General features: G+C 49.8%; 1 protein-coding gene across 1 annotated transcript in view; it reads right to left on the minus strand.

Moving 5' to 3' along the window:
- Positions 1–26811, minus strand: part of YEATS2 (YEATS domain containing 2) — a 1439149-nt gene that overhangs the window by 768984 nt on the left and 643354 nt on the right.

Raw genomic sequence — 26811 nt, forward strand, 5'->3', positions numbered from 1 at the left:
CGAAATGGGGGGAGAGGAAGCAGCAGCTCACTGTAACACAAAATCGTTTCAACTCAAGGAAAATCCAATTGGAAGATCTTGAACACGAAGTCCTCCTGAACAGGAACTGAAGATTAAACTTGAACCTGAAATATAACCAGAACAAAAACAATACAGATGTCTGGGCGGGGCTATGGATTGATCTGCTATGATTAATGGAAAGAAAATGATCAGGTATGATACATAATTTTACCTTCCATTTCATCAAGCAGATCAATCCATAGACTGGTGGGATGTACCGAAGCAGTACTCACCCAGGGCGGGACATGGAAATCCCTGAACGCAACACTGAAGCTCCAAACTGGGCCTCGGCCCGAGCAGCCACATCCAAGCGGTAATGTCGTGAGAAGGTATGAGCTGATGCCCAAGTTGCCGCTCTACAAATCTCTTCCAAGGAGACGGATCTGGACTCTGCCATCGATGCCGCCTCTGCTCTAGTAGAGTATGCCTTCAGCTGAATAGGCGGAAGCTTCCCTGCAGCCCCATAAGCTGCCGCAATCGTCTCCTTGACCCAACGTGCTACAGTAGGCTTAGATGCCTGCAGACCCTTATGAGGACCTGCGAACAGCACGAACAGATGATCCGACTTCATTGGTCACTTCCAAGTATCTGCGAACAGCACGAACAGATGATCCGAAGTCATTGGTCACTTCCAAGTATCTGATGATGACTCGTCTCACATCCAGACATTTGAGAGCAAGGTACTCCTCTGGGTAATCCTCCCTATGAAAGGAGGGTAGACAAAGCTGCTGATTCACATGGAATGGAAGCGAGAAACAATCTTCGGCAGAAAGGAAGGCACTGGGCGAATCGACACTCCTGCCTCAGTGAACCGCTGGAACGGCTCTCGACACGAGAGTGCCTGGAGCTCGGAGAGTGCCTGGAGCTGGAGCTGGTTGAAGTGATAGCCACCAAAAAGACTGCTTTCAATGTCAGGTCCTTCAGCGATGCCCTCGACAAGGGCTCAAAGGGCGGCTTCTGCAAGGCCCGTAGCACCAGACTGAGATTCCACGTAGGCACTATCAAGTGCAGAGGAGGGCGCAGGTGATTAACTCCTTTGAGGAACCGCACCACGTCTGGCTGCGAAGCCAGGGAAGCACCCTTCAAACGGCTCCTGAAGCAAGCTAGAGCCGCAACCTGGACTTTCAGTGAACTGAGCGACAGGCCTTTCTCCAGACCCTCTTACAGGAACGCCAACACTGAAGATATTGGAGCAGTGAAGGGCGATAGAGAGTCTGCCTCGCACCACGATGCAAAGGTATGCAAAACCCTGGCGTAGTAGAAGTAGAGCGCTTCCTCGCTCTCAGCATAGTGGTGATGACCTTGTCTGAGAAGCCCTTCTTCCTCAGCCGCTTCCGCTCAGGAGCCAGGCCGTAAGACCAAAGGGGGAGGGATCCTCCATCACCACGGGACCCTGATGCAAAAGGCCCCACTCCGCTGGCAGCCTCAGAGGGCCGTCCACTGAGAGCCTGATTAAGTCCGCATACCAGGGGCGTCTGGGCCAATCCGAACCCACCAGGATCACCTGGCCCGGATGCTTTGCCACCCAGCCTAGCACTCTGACCATCATGGGCCAGGGCGGGAACACGTAGAGAAGCTCCTGTGCCGGCCACTGCTGGAGAAGAGCATCGACTCCCTGAGAATTCCTCTGCTGAAGAACCGCAGCACTTGGCAATTGGCCGAGGACGCCACCAGACCCAGGCTCGGCTGGCCCCAGCGCTTTGTGATGTCCAAGAACGCCCGAGCCAACAGCTGCCACTCTCCGGGATCCAAAGTATGGCGACTGAGAAAGTCCGTCTCGACATTCATGGCTCCCGCTATGTGGGTCGCCGACAGCTGTTCCAGATTTGCTTCCGCCCACAGGCATAGCTTGATGGTCTCCTTGGCTAGAGGGACGCTCCTGGTACCTCCCTGGCGATTGACATAGGCCACAGCCGTGGCACTGTCCGACAGGACCCGTACTGGCCTCAGCATCAGTACCGGGAGAAACTCTAGAAGCGCCAACCGAATGACCCGGAGTTCCAGGAGGTTGATAGACCACTTCGCCTCCGCAGGAGACCAGAGCCCCTGCGCTGTCCTTCCCAGGCAGTGGGCTCCCCAGCCCATCAAACAGGCGTCTGTCGTGACGACAACCCACTCCGGGGTCGTAAGAGGCATTCCTGCGGACAACTTGTCTGGCCTCAGCCACCAACTCAGCGCCTTGCGCACCGCTGGATCCAAGGGAAGGTGTACAGAATAATCCTCCAAAACTGGAGTCCACCGCCGCAGAAGAGAGTGCTGTAGTGGTCTCATATGGGCCCTGGCCCAGGGCACTACCTCCATCATGGCCGTCATAGAGCCCAACAGCTGCACATAGTCCCAAGCCCGAAGTGTAGAGGATGCTAAGAACCGGTCCACCTGGGTCCGAAGCTTGACGCTCCGGTTGTCTGGCAGGAACACTCTGCCCACTTGGGTGTCGAATCAAACTCCCAGATACTCCAGGGACTGAGTCGGGCGCAGCTGACTTTTCTCCCAGTTGATGATCCATCCCAGGGAGCTCAGAAGAGCAATAACCCTGTCCGTAGCTCTCCCACACTCTGCATAAGAGGGGGCTCGGATCAGCCAGTCGTCCAGATAGGGATGGACCTGCACTCCTTCCTTGCGGAGGTAAGCCGCGATGACCACCATTACTTTGGAGAAGGTCCGCGGAGCAGTAGCCAACCCGAACGGGAGGGCTCTGAACTGGAAGTGCCAGCCCAGGACTGCAAAGCGCAGGAAGCGCTGATGAGGTGGCCAGATGGGAATAAGTAAGTAAGCTTCCTTGATGTCCAAGGATGCCAGGAATTCTCCTTTTTTCACTGCAGCTATTATGGAGCGGAGAGTCTCCATCCGGAAGTGCCGTATTTTCAAGGCCCGATTGACTCCCTTGAGGTCGAGAATAGGCCGAACAGAACCTCCCTTCTTTGGCACCACAAAGTAAATGGAGTAACGTCTCTTGCCAAGTTGATCTACTGGCACTGGGACCACCGCGCCCAGGTGGATCAAGTTGTCCAAAGTCTGCTGCACTGCTGCTGCTTTGCCTGGAGACTTGCAGGGAGAGTTCACAAACCCGTCTCTCAAGGGACGGCAGAACTCCAACTTGTAGCCGTCTCTGATGACTTCCAGAACCCAAGCGTCTGAAGTTACCCTAGTCCACTCTCCCAGAAACGAGGATAGCCGTCCTCCTATCTGCTCTGGGCCATGGACCAGGGCCCTGTCATTGGGTACGAGACCCTGGGGGAGGGCCGGAGGATGAACCTCCGGGACGGCGGTCCCTGCGAAAGGAATGCTGCTTGGGGGAGAAGTTCCGCTTGAAGGAAGAGGAGGTCGACTTGCCTGGGCGATACCGACGGGCTTCCTGAAATCGGCCCTTGGAGGAACCAGGGCGAGCACTGCCGGCCCGTGCCCTGACCTCCTGCCCTTAGATGTGCCGAGCTCCGTCACAATCTTGTCCAGTTCGTCCCCAAAGAGCAGCTTGCCTTTAAAAGGCAACTTGGCTAGGCGAGATTTTGAGGCATGGTCAGCCGACCAGTGCTTAAGCCAGAGCCACCGCCGGGCAGAGACTGTCTGAGCCATACCTTTAGCCGAGGCTCTGAAGACATCATACAGCAAGTCTGCCAAGTAGGCCAAGCCCGACTCCAAGGCCGGCCAGTCCGCCCTCAAGGAAGAATCCGAGGTGGAAGCCCTCTTCAAAACAGTCAGGCACGCCCCTGGCCACATAGGAGCCGCAAACCGAGACTTGCAAACTCAGGGCGGCCGCCTCAAAGGCCAACTTTAAGGCTGCCTCCAATCTCCTGTCCTGAGCGTCCTTCAGGGCAGTGCCACCTTCCACTGGCAGAGCCGTTTTCTTAGTCACCGCAGTGATTAAAGAATCCACTGTAGGCCAGAGAAAGGCTTCCCGTTCCCCCTCAGGCAGAGGATACAGACGGGATATAGCCCTGGCTACTTTAAGGCTCGCTTCAGGGGAATCCTATTGAGCCGAAATTGAAGTCTGCAAGGCTTCATGAAAGTGGAAGGTTCTAGGCGGTCGCTTAGTTCCCAGCATAATGGCTGAGCCAGCTGAGGCTGAGAGAGGGCTTTCCTCCAGAAAGGAAATTTTCAAAATGCTCATGGCCTGCACTAACAGGTTGGGCAAATCCTCTGAGTAAAAAAGCCGCACTGCAGAGGGGCCATCCGCTCCATCCAAGTGAGGATCAGTCTCCTCCAAAGAATCCCCTAAGGACCTTTGGGAGAACTCAGATACCTCATCCACATCAGAGAAGACAGAGTCCCCTAGGGCCTGGAGATCCACCCGAGGGCGCTTGATCATGGATCACGGGGTCAACGCCGGCCAAATTAACAACGGAGGAACGAGCTTCCTCGTCTTTGGTTCGAGCTATCACCCCTGAAGGAACTCGAGGAACCGTAAGACCAACTGTGGTAATGTTAGAAATGCTCTGGGACGCCATTCAAGGTATTCACACTTCCTTACAAACAAATGTAAACTCTCTTAAGGGAGAAGTTACTGATTTGAAACAAAAACATCAGGAATTTGCTGGAAAGGTCCAAGATTATACAGACAAGGTAACAACTTTGGAAGGCGAGGTTACCAAATTTCAAAATATTACAGCCACATTAATCAAGGAGTGAGAGATTCAAACTCATAAGTTAGAATTTCTTGAAAATCCAAGTCGTAGGAATAACTTGAGGTTCATAAACTTTCCGAAATATCCGTTAATCTCCGCAGTAGACATGTTGAGAAAATACTTTGGAGAAGTTCTGGGAATACCAGCAGAAGGTTTTCCACCTATTGCTAGAGCCTAGTGCATAACAGGAATAAAAAAAAGTAATTGATGGACAACCTCAAGCTCTACCGGACGCAAATTTGACTGAATTTCTAGAAGGTTCCTTGGAGATTGTGACTGAAAGGACTACATTAATAGTTACCTTTGCTTTAGAGATAAATAGAAATAATATTTTTCGGACTTATTTGCATCATGCAAATGCAGGATTTATGGGCTCAAGGATACAAATTTTTCCTGATTTGCCAAGGGATATGCAGAAAAGAAGACAAGAATTCTTGTCCTATAAGACAAGAGCTCTCAACTTAGGAGCTGTTTTTCAATTAAAATTTCCTTGTAGATGCTTGATATCCCTAAATGCAAATAATTATATTTTCTTTGATCCCTTAAAACTGTTACAATTTATTCAATCACAAGAAAGTGTTGATAAGCCTTTAGTTGTTTCCCAGTGAGAAATGCTATAAGTAGGCTAGCAGGATTAAGTTTGCTCTTCAAGTTTCAATGATAAAAGATTTTTCTTTTTCTTTTTTCCTTGTACTTGGATCATTGCTTAGTGGACAAAGTGTATAGAGAACAATATTTCCTTTTTATTTTAATTAGTACATTTATTTGATTTCCTGAATATTTCCATTACATTTATGTTGTGAATGTAAATGTAAAATGATATAAATGAAGTATTAAAAAAAAGATACAGAAGTGCCCACACACAGACTAGAACAAGGCAACAAGGATCTAGGCAAAAGTGCTCACAAGCACAGAGACTAACCTGGGGACCTTTGGCGTTGCAAAGGCCCTGAATGCAAGTGAACCACTTCGTTATAACAGGACAGAGACAGGAAACACACAGAACCCAAAGTGAGGCTTGAAACACAGAGGAAGTGGAAACCCTACAGGACAGAGACAGGAAATACACACTCAACACCGAAGTGAGGCTTGAAACACAGAGGAAGTGGAAACCCTACAGGACAGAGACAGGAAATACACACTCAACACCAAAGTGAGGTTTGGAAGACAAACACAACCATGCAGATAAGAAGCCAGCTCATAAGCTGACCGGCAGAAAAGGTGAGTCAAAAGAGGGTTCATGGCCACAGTCATGACAGAGTGGGCCATATGACTCTTCCAGAGAGGTTTGCCCTGACTACAATTCCCAAGTTCCTGAGGGTAGATCCCATGACCTTAATAGGCAGGTTAATCTTAAGGATTGTGAGCTGTAGAAGAGGGGAGAAGGGGAGGAACCGATGGAGTGGTTGCCTACTGAAAGGGGTTCAAGGTGAGGTTGTAACTCCTAAGCCAGAACCAATGGACATTTCTGCCCTAGCAAAGGTAAAAAGGGAGGAGCCTATGGGCCTGATAACAACCTTGCTTGCTAATTTCATACAGAGGTAGAGGAAGGCTCCTGAGGGAAAAGCCTTGAAGGTACGAACGCGGAAACCTAACCCTTGGAGTTGCTACAAGCATTTAAACTTGTTTGAAATATATTAGGGACTTGACACTGCACTCAAGCCTGACCCGTGTGGGTGGATACCAGATGTTCAGTTGCTGGTATGTTTAAGGGTGGGGGGTCTCCTGAGCCTCAAAACATTAACTGAGGTGAGGGTACAAATCGCTTGCAGGAAATAAAGGGTACTGAATGAACTTTGTGGGGCGAATGAACTTTCTTTAAAAGACTGTGTTAACTCTGTGGGAAACCTGAAACATAAAGGACTCGGATGCAGCTAGTTAAAGGATCCTGCAACCATAAGACTTTGTGTTTATTAACTACTATGATTTCAAGTTGTTAAAAGAAGTTATATGGAAAACCTGGAAAGGAGTCATGGTCTTGAACTTATAAGTAACTAACTACACTCGAGCTATACCACGGTGTGACACGTTTAAATCTTGCTCAGATTCACTTGGTATTTCCTCACTCTCCCTACATTCATTCCCACTGCACTTAGTGTTTCCAGAACTTGTTTTCTCTGAAGTGCACTGTCCAGAGCTCACAGTGGTTGTTACACCAAATTTTCTAATATCCATGATGTTTTGACTAACTGGGTTTGGGTTTGTCTGATGAGATCTGAATCTAAATTCTAAGACAGAAGGGTCTCCAGCACAGGTTCTCCAGTCCAGGGCCTTTAGAAAATAAAAAGGTGCAGCAGGGGTATAACTAATAGTGCTTTTGAAGAGACTTACAGTACACGAGTCAATGTTCAGTAAATTCTGGTCAAAGACCATAGTCCTAAAAGTTTAAAACACATTACTTAATTGCAGTGGCGTAGCCAAGAAGACAATTTTTGGGTGGGCCAACAGGTTGGATGGGTGGGCACTAGAGTTGCCAACTTTTTTGAAAGAGAAAAAACAGCAACCTGATGCACCCATGCTCTGTCCCTACCCCACTCCCCATAACTTCAATGAGGGTTGCAGTGCAGGCTTCAGTGGCTGCAGGCCAATTGAGAGCTAAGGGAAGTACAACAGACTGCACTATTCAGCCCCATTGAGCCACACATTCTGCATCCAGAGAACCTCCTGGCTCTCCACCAACAATGGATACAGAGCACAGCAAGGACAATTCTCCATAAAACTCATCATACAAAGAAATTTTGTTTTCTAGTGTAATCTCAATTACAGACATATTATAAATTAACTTTAAAAATATCTATAAAACAAAAGTCACTCAGAACCTAGAGCAAATCTACCATGCCAACACTAACTTCCAAAAACAAAGATCCTAACTATGAAAAAGAAGTGCCTTAAATATTGTAGTAGGGCCCTAAAATACAAATACATTTATCAGGAAAGCTGAACAAGCCAAAATACTACAGAATGCTACATGGAAACGTCATGCTAACAGAATACCTCAGTCACACACACAAGACACAAATGCCAAATACAGAATAAGTGACCACAAACTCTAGAAATATAAATTAAAGGAAACCCCAAGAAACTAGACCTTGCATGTAGTACAACACCAGAGCAACAAGAAAGAAAGGCATTTGCTTCTGTGCAAAATATAAAGATGGCAAATGCCAGGGATGGTGTTAGGGGATGGAACTAGGGCAATTGTGCTTGGTTCCTTGGCCAGAGAAAGCCTGCATGCTGGAAGCTGAAGGCGCAGCCTGGTAATGAACTTTGGGGTCCTTTCCTAGATTTCTGTCCTTGATCCCAGCCATGTTTAACATCAACTTTGGCAAGATGTACATTTCAAATCCAACATGTTATATTCACAACATTGAAAATAAAATATTTTTTATACCTTTTTGTTGTCTGGTCATTTTTTCTCAAATCATATTGTTCCCAGTCTCTGGTTTCTCCTTCCCTCTGTCTTCTCTTAACTCATTTGCCAGTGTCTCCTATTTGACATTTCTTCTTTCTTCATGTCCATCATCCATCTCCCATCTCTGTTTTCCTATATTTCCTTGTCCAGTATCTCCCCTGTGTTCATATCCCCTCATCATTCCTCTGTGCACCTATGCACCCCATGCCCAGCATATCCCTTCTGTGTTCCTATTCTCCCCCTTGTCTGGTATCTCTCCCCCCCTCCCCCTCTGTGTCCATATACCCCCCTCTCCAGTGTCCAGCATTTTATCTCTATTCCATATCCCCGCCCCCCCCCCCGTCAGGCATTACCCCTCTGTGCCCATGTGCCATCCCCATACAGCATCTCACATTTGTGTTCCTGTCCCCATGCTCCCACCTAATGCCCATCATCTCCCTTCTGTATCTGTATACTTCCCTATATCCCCTTTCTCCCTCCTCCACACCAATGTGTCCCTCTCCTCTCTGATCCCACCCCCCAACCAGCTTCTCTTCCTCTCTTTCCTTCCCCTTATGCATCTGGCTCTTTCTCCCTGCACCTCTCTCCCTTCCCTCTAACCCCTCCCATAGGTCCAGCACCTTTCTCCCTTCGCTCCAGCCCTCCTTGCAGGTCCACATCTGTCTGCTTTCCTTTCAGCCATCATCTGCATATCCAGCACCTGTCCTTCAGCACCCCCCCACATGTCCAGCATATCTCTCCCTTTCATCCAGCTCCCCCCTACGTGCTCAGCACCTCTTTCCCTTTCATCCAGCCCCCCTACATGTCCAGCACCTCTCCCCTTCACTTCAACCCTCTGTGTATCCAACACATCTCCCCTTTCCCTCCACCCCCCCTGCATATCCAGCACCTCTCCCCTTCCCTCCAACACCCCCTGCAAATCCAAAACCTCTCCCCTTCCCTCCAATCTCCCCTCTTCCCTCCAACCTCCCCTCTGCAAATCCCAAACCTCTCCCCTTCCTTCCAACCTCCCCTCTGCAAATCCCAACCCTCTCCCCTTCCTTCCTTCCAACCAACCTCCCCTCTGCAAATCCCAAACCTCTCCCCTTCCTTCCAACCAACCTCCCCTCTGCAAATCCCAACCCTCTCCCCTTCCCTCCAACCTCCCCTCTGCAAATACCAAACCTCTCCCATTCCTTCCAACCTCCCCTCTGCAAATCCCAAACCTCTCCCCTTCCTTCCAACCAACCTCCCCTCTGCAAATCCCAACCCTCTCCCCTTCCTTCCAACCAACCTCCCCTCTGCAAATCCCAAACCTCTCCCCTTCCTTCCAACCAACCTCCCCTCTGCAAATCCCAACCCTCTCCCCTTCCCTCCAACCTCCCCTCTGCAAATACCAAACCTCTCCCATTCCTTCCAGCCTCCCCTCTGCAAATCCCAAACCTCTCCCCTTCCTTCCAACCAACCTCCCCTCTGCAAATCCCAAACCTCTCCCCTTCCTTCCAACCAACCTCCCCTCTGCAAATACCAAACCTCTCTCCCTTCCCTCCAACCCTCTGCCCCTGACAAGTCCAGCACACTTCACCCTTCTCTTCCCTCCCCTCCCCTTCCTGGGCCAGCACCCTGACTTCCTCACCCTCTCCCACCCCTGCAGCGCTTCTTTTAATGCTGTCGTGCACTGTCTCCCACCCCCGCAGCGGCGCTTACACTTCCCTATGGCGCTGCCCGCCTGCCAGCAACTCTACAGATGCGTCACCGACATCCTGCTCCGGGACCTTCCCTCTGACGCGCTGATGTAACTTCCTGTTTACGGAGGCTGGACGCGGAAGGCCCCGGAGCAGGACGTCGGACGTCGGTGACGCATCTGTAGAGTTGCTGGCAGGCAGCGCCATAGCGAAATGTAAGCGCCGCCGCGGGGGTGGGAGACAGTGCACGACAGCATTAAAAGAAGCGCTGCGGAAGGGATGGCAGAGGGTAAGGATCTTCTTTTGGGCGGGCCTGAGGCTAAACTGGGTGGGCCTGGGCCCACCCAGGCCCACCCGTAGCTACGCCCCTGCTTAATTGTGCAACACCATAAATCTACTCTAGGGGAAGGAAGAAAGCTGTTAGGCCACAGTGCAGAGATGACAAAGTAGGCATGAGCTGTCTGGGAGTCCAGCAGAGCTCCTATGAATTCTAGTCTCTGAACTGGAAGAAGGTGGGAATTTAGATAATTTATTGCAAACCCTAGTAGCTCCAGGAGTCAAATAGTCATTCGCATGGACTGTAGAGCTCCTGGCTCCAAGGTGTTCTTCACCAGCCAATCGTCGAGATAAGGGAACACATGCACTCCCAGTCTGCGTAGGGACGCCACCACGACTGCCAGGCATTTCGTAAACACTATGGGCGCAGAGGCAAGGCCAAAGGGTAGCACACAATACTGAAAATGCCGTGTTCCCAGACAGAATCGAAGATGTGAGTATAAGCATCCTTGAGGTCCAGAGAGTATAGCCAATCGTTTTTCTGAATCATGGGAAGAAGGGTGCCCAGGGAAAGCATCCTGAACTTTTTTCTGACCAGGTATTTGTTCACGGCCCTTAGGTCTAGGATGGGACGCACCCCCCCCCCCCCCCCCCCCCCCCCCCCCCGCTTTCTTTTCCACAAGAAAGTACCTGGAATAGAATCCCAGCCCTTCCTGCTCTGGTGGCATGGGCTCGAACGCATTGGCGTTGAGAAGGGTGGAGAGTTCCTCTGCAAGTACCTGCTTGTGTTGGAAGCTGAAGGATTGAGCTCCCGGAGGGCAATTTGGAGGTTTTGAGACCAAACTGAGGGAGTATCCTAGACTATTTGAAGAATCCACCGGTCGGAAGATACAAGAGGCCACCTTTGGTGAAAAAATTTTAACCTCCTCCCAACCAGTAGATCATCTGGCACGGACAATTTTAGGTTGGCTATGCTCACCTGGAGCCAGTCAAAAGCCCGTCCCTTGCTTTTGCTGGGGAGCTGCAGGGGCCTGTTGAGGCGCACACTGTTGACGTGAACAAGCGCACTGGGGCTTAGCCTGTGCAGGCTGGCGGGCAGGTGGATTGTACCTACGCTTATTATAAGCGTAGGGAGCATTCCTCCTTCCCCCATAAAAACGTCTACCTGGTGAGGTAGATGCTGAAGGCGTCCGGTGGGAGAGTTTGTCGAATGTGGTGTCCTGCTGGTGGAGCTGTTCTACCACCTGTTCGACCCGCTCACCAAAAATGTTATCTCCCCGGCAAGTAGCATCCGCAATCCGCTGCTGGACTCTATTCTCCAGGTCAGAGGCATGCAGCCATGAGAGTCTGCGCATCACTATACCTTGAGCAGCGGCCCTGGACGCAACATCAAAAGTGTTGTAAACACCCCTGGACAGGAATTTTCGACATGCCTTCAGCTGCCTGACCACCTCCTGAAAAGGCTTGGCCTGCTCCGACAGGAGCTTATTGACCAAGTCAGTCAGATGCCGCACATTGTTCCGCAAGTGGATGCTCATGTAGAGCTGGTACAACTGGATCTTGGACACGAGCATAGCAGAATAGTAGGCCTTCCTCCCAAAGAGTCCAGAGTCCTAGACACCCGCCCCGGGGGCGCCGAGGCGTAATCCCAAGAACTCTTGGCTCTCTTGAGAGCGGAGTCCACAACACCAGAGTCATGAGGCAACTGGGTCTTCATCAACTCTGGGTGTCCGTGGATCCAATACTGGGACTCAATCTTTTTGGGAATAGAGGGATTAGATAATGGTTTCGCCCAGTTCGCCAGCAATGTCTGTTTCAGGACATTATGCAGGGGAACAGTGGACAACTCCTTAGGTGGTGAAGGATAGTCCAGGACCTGGAACATCTCAGCCCTGGGCTCATCATCCTCAGTAACCACTGGGAAGGGAATGGCCGTAGACATTTCCCGCACAAAGTAAGAGAAAGACAGACTCTCGGGAGGAGAAAGCTTTCTCTCAGGCGAAGGAGTAGGATCAGAAGGAAGACCACAGGACTCCTCGTCAGAGAAATATCTTGGGTCTTCCTCTGCCTCCAACGAGGCCTCACCCTCGGTATCGGACACAAGTTCTCTGACTTCAGTCCGAAGCCGAGCCCGTCTCGACGCCGAGGAACTATGTCCTCTATGGCGGTGCCGAGAAGAAGACTCTCTTGCTGCCGGCGACGAAGCTCCCTCCAGCGACGTCGACGGGGAGTCTACTTGGGTGGCAGCAGAGGCCGATGCCGCAAGCGGTACCGGCATCGCAGTCCTCACCATGGGCGGAGAGCTAGCCGCCGCATCTCTCGACGGTACCGACGGCGCAAGCACCGGCGGTACCGGAACAGATGGTCGCAGCAGCCCTTCCAGAATCCCTGGAAGAATGGCTCGGAGGCGCTCGTCAAGAGTGTCTGTCGAGCAAGGCAGTGGGGCCAGCACAGGCGACGATGTCAGAATCTAAAGAAATACAGGAAAGTTTTTTTTTTTTTTTTAATGTTTTAAAAAGACGAAAAACACGAGCGAACTTGCTCAGAAAAAAATCTACAGAGCGGCGAAAATGCAGCGAGGGCTCTTCTCTGAGGCGCAGAACAGCTGTCCCGAGCCGGGGAAAAAAAGAGACTGAGGAGCACGCTCGCGTTACAGACGGGAAGACGGTCGCACATGCGCGGTGCGCGTGAGGGCTAGCAAACTGTTGCTAGGAAGATCTCCAATCCTGAGGCTACCGTCGGACGTCACCCATCAGTGAGAACAAGCAGCCTGCTTGTCCTCGGAGAAAGCGAAGTTTCTTACCTGAAGCAGGTATTCTCCGAGGACAGCAGGCTGCATATTCTCATATGTGGGTGATGTCACGTCGGCCACGGAGGATTTTCAAGCAAAATCACCAAAAGTCTCATCTAGAGTGTTCCGTCGCGTGAGACGATCAGACCGTGCATGTGTGCGCACGATTTCCTGCCCGCCGCGCGGACACGCTCCTCAGTTGAATCCAAAAGACGAAAGAAAAACAACTCCAAAGGGGAGGTGGGAGGGTTTGTGAGAATATGCAGCCTGCTGTCCTTGGAGAATACCTGCTTCAGGTAAGAAACTTCGCTTTCTCCGAGGACAAGCAGGCTGATATTCTCACATGTGGGATATCCCTAGCCCCCAGGCTCACTCAACACAACAAACAATGGTCAATTGGGCCTCGCAACGGAGAGGACATAACAAAAACTGATCTGAAACAAGACACATCTAACTGAGAGTGCACCCTGGAACAGAATAAAAATGGGCATAGGAGGGTTGGAGTTGGATTCTAAACCCCAAACAGATTCTGCAGCACCGACTGCCCAAACCAACTGTCGCGTCAGCTATCCTGCTGAAGGCAGTAGTGAGATGTGAATGTGTGGACTGATGACCACGTTGCAGCCTTGCAGATCTCTTCAATAGTGGCTGACTTCAAATGAGCCACTGACACAGCCATGGCTCTAACATTATGAGCCATGACATGGCCCTCTAAAGTCAGCCCAGCTTGGGTGTAAGTGAAGGAAATGCAATCTGCTAGCCAATTAGATATGGTGTGTTTCCCAATAGCAACTCCCCTCTTGTTGGGATTAAAAGAAATAAACAACTGGGCGGACTGTCTGTGGGGGCTTGTCCGCTCCACGTAAAAGGCCAATGCTCTTTTGCAGTCCAAAGTGTGCAGCTTGCTTTCGCCAGGACTTGTATGAGGGCGAGGAAAAAATGTTAGCAAGACAATTGACTGGTTCAGATGGAACTCTGACACCACTTTTGGCAGGAACTTAGGGTGTGTGCGGAGGACTGCTCTGTTATGATGAAATTTAAGGTAAGGAGCATGAACTACTAGAGTCTGAAGCTCACTGACCCTACTAGCTGAAGTAACAGCCACCAAGAAAATGACTTTCCAGGTCAAGTACTTCCGATGGCAGGAATTCAGTAGCTCGAAAGGGGTTTCATCAGCTGGGTGAGAACGACATTGAGATCCCATGACACAAGAGGAGGTTTGACAGGGTCTTTGACAAAAGCAAACCTCTCATGAAGCGAACAACTAAAGGCTGTCCAGAGATAGGCTGACCATCTACACGTTGATGGTAAGCACTAATCGCACTAAGGTGAACTCTTACGGAGTTGGTCTTGAGACCAGACTCTGATAAATGCAGAAGGTACTCAAGCAAGGTCTGTGTAGGACAAGAAAAGAGATCTAGGGCCCTGCTGTCACACCAGACGGCAAACCTCTTCCATTTAAAAGAGTAACATCTTTTAGTGGCATCTTTCCTGGAAGCAAGCAAGACTCGGGAGACACCCTCAGAAAGACCCAAGGAGGCAAATTCTAAGCTCTCAACATCCAGGCCGTGAGAGCCAGAGACTGGAGGTTGGGATGCAGAAGCGCCCCCTCATTCTGAGTGATGAAGGTTGGAAAACACTCCAATCTCCATGGTTCGGAGGACAACTCCAGAAGAAGAGGGAACCAGATCTGACGTGGCCAGAAAGGCACAATCAGAATCATGGTTCCGCGGTCTTGCTTGAGTTTCAGCAAAGTCTTCCCCACCAGAGGTATGGGAGGATACACGTACAGAAGGCCTGTTCCCCAATGAAGGAGAAAGGCATCCGACGCTAGCCTGCCGTGGGCCTGTATTCTGGAACAGAACTGAGGGACCTTGTGATTGAATTGAGTGGCAAAAAGATCCACCGAGGGGGTGCCCCACGCTCGGAAGATCTTTCTGGTGACAGCCATGCTCAGTGACCACTCGTGAGGTTGGATTATCCTGCTCAACCTGTCGGCCAGACTGTTGTTTACGCCAGCTAGATAAATGGCTTGGAGAAACATGCCGTGTTGGCGAGCCCAAAGCCACATCTGTAAGGCTTCCTGACACAGAAGGCGAGATCCGGTGCCCCCTTGCTTGTTTGTGTAGTACATCGCAACCTGATTGTCATTTGAATCAGAATAATTTGGTTGGATAACTGATCTCTGAAAGCCTTTAGAGCGTTTCTGAAGATGCTTTTCCTGAAGGGACCAAGCTCCTTGAGTGTGAAGCCCATCTACATGTGCTCCCCATCCGAGGAGGGATGCATCCATCGTCAGCACCAAAACCAGATTGGATCGAATTGTCCACCAGTGAAGAGAATTCCGAAAGTCGATGGACAGCTGGATCACATCCTCTAGATTCCCTGCAGCTTGAAACCACAGGGAAGCTAGGGTCCACTGAGCCGATCTCATGTGAAGACGTGCCATGGGAGTTACATGAACTGTGGAAGCCATGTGGCCCAGAAGTCTCAACATCTGCCGAGCTGTGATCTGCTGAGACGCTTGAACCTTGGAGACTAGAGACAGAAGGTTGTCCGCTCTTGGCTCGGGAAGAGAGGCACAAGCTGTCTTCATGCACAACAGAGCCCCAATGAATTCCAATTTTTGAACTGGTTTGAGATGGGACTTTGGGTAATTGATGACAAACCCTAGTAGCTCCAGCACTTGAATAGTCATCTGCATGGACTGTAAAGCCCCGTCGTGGGAGGTGCTCTTCACCAGCCAATCGTCCAGATAAGGGAACACATGCACTCCCAGTCTGCGTAGAGACGCTGCAACAACTGCTAGGCACTTGGTAAAGACCCTGGGTGCAGACCCCAAGCCAAAAGTGCTGCGTTCCCAGCCGAAACCGCAGATACTTCCTGTGAGCTGGAAGTATCGAAGTGTGAGTGTAAGCATCCTTTAAGTCCAGAGAGCATAGCCAATCGTTTTCCTGAATCATGGGAAGAAGAATCCCAGCCCTTCTTGCCCTGGTGGAACGGGCACTGCTGGTCATTCAAAGTTGAAAAGCAATCTCTAAAATCCTTTTTATTACAGTGTGCTATAAAAGCTTTGCAGTCACATAAGACCCCAGGGCTGGGTGGTCTCTCTGGGGAATTTTATATGCTCCTGTGGCTTCAGATCTATGCCGTGTTAATGAAGGAGTATTCCCACATTGTCGCATAGTTCTCTCTCAAGGGAGGCAAATAGTGTCTATATCACAGTAATTCTAAAACCAAAGAAAAATCCTTTAGATGTAGCATTCTGTCAGCCTATCTCATTATTAAATGCACTATTATTTTAGTAGAAAGGTTGAGAAAATATGTGCAAGATCCTCTTGGCCCACTCAGTCTGTGAGATACAGAACATACCAGTGCTGTGATAGTGAGAAAGCTTTTGAATATGTTAGCTGGGATTTCTTGTTTCCCAACCTATACAGGTTTGGAATATTGAGATTTTTTTTTTTGTTTTTGTTTAAGGAAGGCACTGAGAACCCTTTACCGACAGTCCTTGGCTATACTACTTCTTAATGAGGTTCTGTCTTCCACCTTTCAATTGCATTGTGGTACACTGCAAGGGTGGCCACTCTCCCCAGTGTGTGTTCTCACTTTGGAGTCTTTCTTGAAAAAATTCTGAGGTCATCCACAGATTCATAAGGTGATTTTTCATGGACAGGAAGTAAAAACTTTGGCATTTGCTGATGACATCTTTTTATTTATTACTTGCCCACAGGATTCTCTTGTGTGTATTTTGTAAGAGTTTCAATGCTTCCATTTGGTGGCAGGTTTATCCTTGAACTAAGATAAAACTGAGGCCATCCTGTTACTTTTACAGTCTCGAGAATGTTGGGTGGCCCCAATCTTTCCCATTTAAATGGGCAGAGTGTTCTGTGAGATAAAATAAGTAAATAAATATTTAGGAATAATGTTGCCTGTACAGGGGGATGTTTTATATGATTTGAACATTAGACCTGTTTTAAAGATAACAAGAGTTCCTCACTAAATGGAAGAATTATCCCATGTCCTTGGTGGGTAGGATATGCTTATATAAAATAATATTCTCCAAGTGACTATAAAGCGAATGCTACATACCTGTAGAAGGTATTCTCCGAGGACAGCAGGCTGATTGTTCTCACTGATGGGTGACGTCCACGGCAGCCCCTCCAATTGGAAACTTCACTAGCAAAGGCCTTTGCTAGTCCTCGCGCGCTCATGCACACCGCGCATGCGCGGCCGTCTTCCCGCCCGAACCGGCTCGTGTTCGTCAGTCCCATATGTAGCAAAACAAAGCAAGGGAAGACACAACTCCAAAGGGGAGGTGGGCGGGTTTGTGAGAACAATCAGCCTGCTGTCCTCGGAGAATACCTTCTACAGGTATGTAGCATTCGCTTTCTTCGAGGACAAGCAGGCTGCTTGTTCTCACTGATGGGGTATCCCTAGCCCCCAGGCTCACTCAAAACAACAACCATGGTCAATTGGGCCTCGCAACGGCGAGGACATAACTGAGATTGACCTAAAAAATTTACCAACTAACTGAGAGTGCAGCCTGGAACAGAACAAACAGGGCCCTCGGGGGGTGGAGTTGGATCCTAAAGCCCAAACAGGTTCTGAAGAACTGACTGCCCGAACCGACTGTCGCGTCGGGTATCCTGCTGCAGGCAGTAATGAGATGTGAATGTGTGGACAGATGACCACGTCGCAGCTTTGCAAATTTCTTCAATAGAGGCTGACTTCAAGTGGGCTACCGACGCAGCCATGGCTCTAACATTATGAGCCGTGACATGACCCTCAAGAGCCAGCCCCGCCTGGGCGTAAGTGAAGGAAATGCAGTCTGCTAGCCAATTGGATATGGTGCGTTTCCCCACAGCCACTCCCCTCCTATTGGGATCAAAAGAAACAAACAATTGGGCGGACTGTCTGTTGGGCTGTGTCCGCTCCAGATAGAAGGCCAATGCTCTCTTGCAGTCCAATGTGTGCAGCTGACGTTCAGCAGGGCAGGAATGAGGACGGGGAAATAATGTTGGCAAGACAATTGACTGGTTCAGATGGAACTCCGACACGACCTTTGGCAAGAACTTAGGGTGAGTGCGGAGGACTACTCTGTTATGATGAAATTTGGTGTAAGGGGCCTGGGCTACCAGGGCCTGAAGCTCACTGACTCTACGAGCTGAAGTAACTGCCACCAAGAAAATGACCTTCCAGGTCAAGTACTTCAGATGGCAGGAATTCAGTGGCTCAAAAGGAGGTTTCATCAGCTGGGTGAGAATGACATTGAGATCCCATGACACTGTAGGAGGCTTGACAGGGGGCTTTGACAACAGCAAACCTCTCATGAAGCGAACAACTAAAGGCTGTCCTGAGATCGGCTTACCTTCCACACGGTAATGGTATGCACTGATTGCACTAAGGTGAACCCTTACAGAGTTGGTCTTAAGACCAGACTCAGACAAGTGCAGAAGGTATTCAAGCAGGGTCTGTGTAGGACAAGAGCGAGGATCTAGGGCCTTGCTGTCACATCAGACGGCAAACCTCCTCCATAGAAAGAAGTAACTCCTCTTAGTGGAATCTTTCCTGGAAGCAAGCAAGACGCGGGAGACACCCTCTGACAGACCCAAAGAGGCAAAGTCTACGCTCTCAACATCCAGGCCGTGAGAGCCAGGGACCGGAGGTTGGGATGCAGAAGTGCCCCTTCGTCCTGTGTGATGAGGGTCGGAAAACACTCCAATCTCCACGGTTCTTCGGAGGACAACTCCAGAAGAAGAGGGAACCAGATCTGACGCGGCCAAAAAGGAGCAATCAGAATCATGGTGCCTCGATCTTGCTTGAGTTTCAACAAAGTCTTCCCCACCAGAGGTATGGGAGGATAAGCATACAGTAGACCCTCCCCCCAGTACAGGAGGAAGGCATCCGATGCCAATCTGCCGTGGGCCTGAAGCCTGGAACAGAACTGAGGGACTTTGTGGTTGGCTCGAGATGCGAAGAGGTCTACCAAGGGGGTGCCCCACACCTGGAAGATCTGTCGCACTACCCTGGAATTGAGCGACCACTCGTGAGGTTGCATAATCCTGCTCAACCTGTCGGCCAGACTGTTGTTTACGCCTGCCAGATATGTGGCTTGGAGCACCATGCCGTGACGGCGAGCCCAGAGCCACATGCTGACGGCTTCCTGACACAGGGGGTGAGATCCGGTGCCCCCCTGCTTGTTGACGTAGTACATGGCAACCTGGTTGTCCGTCTGAATTTGGATAATTTGGTGGGACAGCCGATCTCTGAAAGCCTTCAGAGCGTTCCAGATCGCTCGCAACTCCAGAAGATTGATCTGCAGATCGCGTTCCTGGAGGGACCAGCTTCCTTGGGTGTGAAGCCCATCGACATGAGCTCCCCACCCCAGGAGAGACGCATCCGTGGTCAGCACTTTTTGAGGCTGAGGAATTTGGAAGGGACGTCCCAGAGTCAGATTGGACCAAATCGTCCACCAATACAGGGATTCGAGAAAACTCGTGGACAGGTGGATTACGTCTTCTAGATCCCCAGCAGCCTGGAACCACTGGGAAGCTAGGGTCCATTGAGCAGATCTCATGTGAAGGCGGGCCATGGGAGTCACATGGACTGTGGAGGCCATGTGGCCTAGCAATCTCAACATCTGCCGAGCTGTGATCTGCTGGGACGCTCGCACCCGCGAGACGAGGGACAACAAGTTGTTGGCTCTCGTCTCTGGGAGATAGGCGCGAGCCGTCCGAGAATCCAGCAGAGCTCCTATGAATTCGAGTCTCTGCACTGGGAGAAGATGGGACTTTGGATAATTTATCACAAAGCCCAGTAGCTCCAGGAGGCGAATAGTCATCTGCATGGACTGTAGAGCTCCTGCCTCGGATGTGTTCTTCACCAGCCAATCGTCGAGATACGGGAACACGTGTACCCCCAAGCCTGCGAAGTGCCGCTGCTACTACAGCCAAGCACTTCGTGAACACTCTGGGCGCAGAGGCGAGCCCAAAGAGTAGCACACTGTACTGGAAGTGACGTGTGCCCAGCTGAAATCGCAGATACTGTCTGTGAGCTGGCAGTATCGGGATGTGTGTGTAGGCATCCTTCAAGTCCAGAGAGCATAGCCAATTGTTTTCCTGAATCATGGGAAGGAGGGTGCCCAGGGAAAGCATCCTGAACTTTTCTTTGACCAGATATTTGTTCAGGGCCCTTAGGTCTAGGATGGGACGCATCCCCCCTGTTTTCTTTTCCACAAGGAAGTACCTGGAATAGAATCCCAGCCCTTCTTGCCCGGATGGCACGGGCTCGACCGCATTGGCGCTGAGAAGGGCGGAGAGTTCCTCTGCAAGTACCTGCTTGTGCTGGAAGCTGTAAGACTGAGCTCCCGGTGGACAATTTGGAGGTTTTGAGGCCAAATTGAGGGTGTATCCTTGCCGGACTATTTGGAGAACCCACTGATCGGAGGTTATGAGAGGCCACCTTTGGGGAAAAGCTTTCAACCTCCCTCCGACTGGCAGGTCACCCGGCACTGACACTTGGATGTCGGCTATGCTCTGTTGGAGCCAGTCAAAAGCTCGTCCCTTGCTTTTGCTGGGGAGCCGAGGGGCCTTGCTGAGGCGCACGCTGCTGACGAGAGCGAGCGCGCTGGGGCTTAGCCTGGGCCGCAGGCTGTCGAGAAGGAGGATTGTACCTACGCTTGCCAGAAGAGTAGGGAACAGTCTTCCTTCCCCCGAAAAATCTTCTACCTGTAGAGGTAGAGGCTGAAGGCTGCCGGCGGGAGAACTTGTCGAATGCGGTGTCCCGCTGGTGGAGCTGCTCTACCACCTGTTCGACTTTCTCTCCAAAAATGTTATCCGCAAGGCAAGGCGAGTCCGCAATCCGCTGCTGGATTCTATTCTTCAGGTCGGAGGCACGCAGCCATGAGAGCCTGCGCATCACCACACCTTGAGCAGCGGCCCTGGACGCAACATCAAAGGTGTCATACACCCCTCTGGCCAGGAATTTTCTGCACGCCTTCAGCTGCCTGACCACCTCCTGAAAAGGCTTGGCTTGCTCAGGGGGGAGCGCATCAACCAAGCCCGCCAACTGCCGCACATTGTTCCGCATGTGTATGCTCGTATAGAGCTGGTAGGACTGAATTTTGGCCACGAGCATAGAGGAATGGTAGGCCTTCCTCCCAAAGGAGTCTAAGGTTCTAGAGTCCTTGCCCGGGGGCGCCGAAGCATGCTCCCTAGAACTCTTAGCCTTCTTTAGGGCCAGATCCACAACTCCAGAATCATGAGGCAACTGAGTGCGCATCAGATCTGGGTCCCCATGGATCCGGTACTGGGACTCGATCTTCTTGGGGATGTGGGGATTAGTTAAAGGCTTGGTCCAGTTCGCCAGCAATGTCTTTTTTAGGACATGGTGCATGGGTACAGTGGACGCTTCCTTAGGTGGAGAAGGATAGTCCAGGAGCTCAAACATTTCAGCCCTGGGCTCGTCCTCCACAACCACCGGGAAGGGGATGGCCGTAGACATCTCCTGAACAAAGGAAGCAAAAGACAGACTCTCGGGAGGAGAAAGCTGTCTCTCAGGAGAGGGAGTGGGATCGGAAGGAAGACCCTCAGACTCCTCGTCAGAGAAATATCTGGGGTCTTCTTCCTCTTCCCACGAGGCCTCACCCTCGGTGTCAGACACAAGTTCACGGACCTGTGTCTGCAACCGTGCCCGACTCGACTCTGTGGAGCCACGTCCACGATGGGGGCATCGAGAGGTAGACTCCCTCGCCCGCATCAGCGAAGCTCCCTCCGCCAACGTAGTCGGGGAGCCTTCCTGGGAGGCGACGGCAGCCGGTACCGCACGCGGCACCGACGCCGGAGACCTCACCTCGGGCGATGGGCCAGCCGGCGCCACGCTCGACGGTACCGGTGGCGCAAGCACCGCCGGTACCGGAGGGGTAGGGCGCAACAGCTCTCCCAGAATCTCTGGGAGAACGGCCCGGAGGCTCTCGTTCAGAGCGGCTGCAGAGAAAGGCATGGAGGTCGATGCAGGCGTCGACGTCAGAACCTGTTCCGGGCGTGGAGGCTGTTCCGGGCTGTCCAGAGTGGAGCGCATCGACACCTCCTGAACAGAGGGTGAGCGGTCCTCTCGGTGCCGATGCCTGCTGGGTGCCGACTCCCTCGGCGACCCAGAGCTCTCGGTGCCGACCCGGGAAGGAGACCGATGACGATGCTTCTTCGATTTCTTGGAACGAAGCATGTCACCGGAGCTTCCCGGCACTGACGAGGAGGACGTAGAATCCAGTCGTCGCTTCCTCGGGGCCGAGGCCGAAGGAGGTCGGTCTCGGGGGGGCTGTACCGCAGGAGCCCTCAGGGTAGGGGGAGACCCACCCGAAGGCTCACCGCCACCAGCAGGGGAATGGACAGCCCTCACCTGCACTCCAGACGAAGCACCACCGTCCGACGACATCAGCAGACGAGGTCCCGGTACCACCGACGTCGATGCAGCTATCCGATGTCTCGGCGGCGATGCAGAGGGCCGATGCCTCGATGCACTCGATGCACTGGCGGCTGAGGATGAAGCTCTGGACGCTGAAGACGTCGATGCACTCGATACCCCCGGTGCCGATGCCGACGAAGAGCCCAAGAACAAAACGTTCCACTGGGCCAATCTCGCTACCTGAGTCCGTTTTTGCAAAAGGGAACACAGACTACAGGCCTGCGGGCGGTGCCCAGCCCCCAAGCACTGAAAACACGACGCGTGCCTGTCAGTGAGCGAGATGACCCGGGCGCACTGGGTGCACTTCTTGAAGCCGCTGGTAGACTTCGATGTCATGGGCGGAAAAATCACGCCGGCGAGATCAAAAGTCGAAATGGCGGAAAAGGCACCGAAAAAACAAGGGGAAGAAAACTTCGACCCGAGGCCTAAAAGCGGCCTACCCCGACGACGAAAGAAAACTTACCGGGGCGAAAGCTGAAAATAGCGGGGGAAGAAAAGACCAAGAGTCTTTTTCTTCGAAAACACACGACGAACGCGCGAGGTCGACTTTGCGGGGTCCGACACGGCGAAAACACGACCGTACCGAGCGCGGACAAAAGACGACTGACGAACACGAGCCGGTTCGGGCGGGAAGACGGCCGCGCATGCGCGGTGCGCATGAGCGCGCGAGGACTAGCAAAGGCCTTTGCTAGTGAAGTTTCCGATTGGAGGGGCTGCCGTGGACGTCACCCATCAGTGAGAACAAGCAGCCTGCTTGTCCTCGGAGAAATATTTTGATAAAGAAAATGGATCTTAGGAAGTTGCGTGCAATATTAAGTCTGTTTGGCAGAGGACGAAGCCTAGGCTTAGTTCGCAGGTGTTGATGCAACAACGGAATGGGGACCTTGTCAGCTTAGGCACATAGGAGATTGGCTAAAGAGAATGGGAATATTTATTCTGTATACACATGAGGGAGCTTATGTACCATTTAGCTCTAGTCTATCTCTTACATGTTACCCCTAAAAAAATCCTGATACTTTTAAAGGAGTATTAATATACCCACAGTGTGTTCTATTGATGAGAGCATTCTCTGTAGTGGAGTTGGAATATAATCTTGCAACATTTTATAAAATTCACTTTGAAAGCCATCCATACCAGGGGCTTTGTACAATGAAGCTTGTTGGATGGCCCATTTAATTTTGTCTTCCGAAATAGATGCTTCTATAAGCCCAGATCATCGAGAGAGGGGAGTTCTAAGCCAGAGAGTACGTATCCCTTTCCACTCCCTCGTCTGCAGGTGAGGCATTCAGAGAGGCATAAAAATCTAAAAACACATTTTGCTAGATTTCTCTCTCAAGCATTCCAGTTCTGGACCGTACCTGAGTAATTCGATGGGCTTTTCCTCCACTGTTTTTCCACTTTAACCAAACCGCCCTTCCTTTATTACCAAAGTGGTACAGTCTTTATATTTATAAAAGCAATATGATTTTGCAGAACACTGATGATGGAGGGCATTTGAGTTGCTATAAGCTGTGTCTTATATGCGAGAAAAGGGTATGCTCCATATGCATCCTGATCTTGACGAGCCTGGTACTCCAGCCACAGTAACTCATGATCTCTTGCCCTTTTCCTATGACTGGTATATGCAATAACTTCTTTCCGCAGCCCTGCCTTAGCAGCCTCCCAAACAAGAATAGACTGCTCAGAGTACTGTGAGTTGTATGTGCATACTCCTGCCATTTCTTTACTAGGAAATTCTGAAACTTCACTTGGAAATATAAATCCGGAGGGCACTTCCATACATAAGATCCTACCAAATGAGAATGATGCTGTAATTCCAATCATACCATTGTGTGGTCTGAGATTTCATGTGGGCTGATATCAGCCGACTGAATACTGGAAAACAAGGACTGAGCAGCCAACATGAAATCTATTTGGGATTACAGTGTGTCCTGGCAAGATATCCAGATCTACAAATTGCATTTGTGAGCCAACAAGAAAGCTTTTCGCAGAAAAAGTTTTGAGGCCCTAGAAGCGGACATGCTGTGTCCCACTTGTGGTTTAAGAGTCAGTCAACCTTAGCAAACAAGAGCAGTAAGCATAAAGGTCACTCCAAAAATGCTGCACTTCCTCACAAGACCGGACCATATGACCGAGGTCTGCTCTAGACATTGCACACTTAAGCTACTGATCTGTGTCTGTAGGTCCAGTGAGGATCTAAATGCACACAGTCACATTTTATATTGCATTTCCTGCAGGTTATTGTTTTATGTGATTTTTTATAAAGATGCTTAATGTTAGACTTCGTCTACAGTGATAGTATTTTGAGGTTTTGACAGCGTACATTCTTAACTGGAAAGTAGTCCTGCAGTGTCTCCAAAGGATATTTTAGTGTGGCAACTTGGTGGCTGCAGCATTCGTTCATCAGGCATTATAAAGTTTGGGCCAGAGGGGACTTTAATTTTGGTAAGACCGTTTTGGAGGGAGCTTTGTCTTTCTCTTACTCTGAGGAATGATCTTCTGGTACATCCCATTATTCTGAACTGGTCTAGCAGGATGATAAGGTAAAACTTACGCTTATCTGGTAATTTTCTTTCCTAGAGTCCTTCTGGATCAGTCCAGGACCCACCCTAGAATACTGAGGGTTTTGGGATATCCTTGGGTTCTTTGCTTGCCATAGTTTGCAAATAGTTTCATGTTCTCTAAAGTTGTCATGAAATGGTGTTTTTTTTAATTTTGAAAACCTTTACTTTAGCAAAGTGACAGGATCCTGGCTGTACCACCTGTTATATTGGTGGTCATTGGTGATGTCAATAGAATCTTCAGGATTTATTTCTTCTGGTAAGAGGACATAACCCAAGTTTAGACTGGTCCAGCAGGATTCAAGGAAAGGAAATGATCAAGTAAGAACCAGATCCAGAACTACCCAATAATGAGGAAATACTACTTGAGAAAATATGATCACTGAAGTCATTTTTAGATCTAAAAGCTTCTAAGATCCTACTACAATCATTAGTATTTAGTAGAACAGACTACTGTATCTCCTTGCTTATAGTCTGTCAACAATATCAACCGAAGTATCTACAGTTGATACAGAATACTGCTGTAAAACTACTATATGGTGCAGAAAGACTTAACCATTTAACGCCTTTAAGAGCAACATTGATTACCTACTCTAGTCCGGCTTAAATTTAAGATCCTTATATTGGTTCATCAGGTGTTATATACAGGAAAGCCCCCCCCCCCCCACACACTTATATTTTCTCATTCCCTATTGTCCCACATGAAACCTTTTATCTTCCCAGAGTAACTGATAGTGTCCTACCACAGATCTCTATGGCTTGGCTCCTCATACCAGACTGCATTTGGATATATTACTTCCTCACTTTGGAACTCTCCCCCATATGAAATGAGGGGTAGGTTTGTTTTTGTTTTTTTTGTTTAAATAAGAAATTTAAGGTAGTGCTGAAAACATAGCTTTTTAAGCAAGCTTTTCACATAGTGTTAACTGTTTGCCAAACATCTAGAAAAATATTTTTGAGTAGTTTGTTCACAATTGCTGATTGGTTATTTCATTTTTACTAGAATCTTTTCACGCAGATACTGAATTCTCTTTCCTTCAATATATATTTTTTCGAGTGGTAATTGTTTTAGGCCACTTTAGTTTCCTTTGTCTTTATCAAATCATAGAGCCTTTTAGGAATTTTTTGTATTTGGATTGGTTCTGTTTTTGAGATACATATAATATACGCAGCATTGCTTTTAGGCACCTTTTTATGGAATAGTGCTCAAGTAAAGTATTGTCATTTATGTAGGTACGTACACACACATATGTATACACATGCCAGTGTTCTATTCATTTGCGCACATTTGTCTTGCAACAGTTAGCGCCTTTTTTACTCCCACAATGTCTTGTATTGTTCTCTAGGGCCCATTGCTACAAATTTCTCTAGTCTTATCTTGGGTGAGCAGGCCAACATTTGGGATACCACCCTTGCTACAGCTTACAGCAACATAGCCCCTCGGACTACTCAAACACTACACGCTACATCTTATGAATCATAGTACAGTTCAACTTTTAAAACGTCAGCTTCATCATGATGAGCAAGAATGTAGAAAAAACTGTATGGTGCTCTCTCAATAATTTTAAAGAATGTGCACATTGTTATAAAATTGCTATCCTTAAAGCAAGGCACAAATATTTTTCTATTCAGATCTCAAAGATCTTTAACTCTTTCAAACTATACCAGATCCTCAGATCCTTAACCTCTTCTACACACCCCCTTCAAGACCCCACCTCACTTCCATCCGCTCATGAACTAGCCAATGCATTTTTAATCGAGATATCCACCCTACGATTATCATTTCAATCAGTCCACCCATATACAGTAGAAGTCCAAATATGTACTACTCGGGGATTGGGTCAATCCAGATTTTTGAACTTCCGGATTTTCAACAGTACTTGTTACTGAGCAGCCAGCACATCTCCAGGGCCCCCCTCCCCATGGCTATGCCCTCTTCCTTCTCACCCCTCCTCTTTCC

This window comes from Microcaecilia unicolor, chromosome 10, assembly GCF_901765095.1.
Source record: "Microcaecilia unicolor chromosome 10, aMicUni1.1, whole genome shotgun sequence".
Classification (NCBI taxonomy): Eukaryota; Metazoa; Chordata; class Amphibia; order Gymnophiona; family Siphonopidae; genus Microcaecilia; species Microcaecilia unicolor.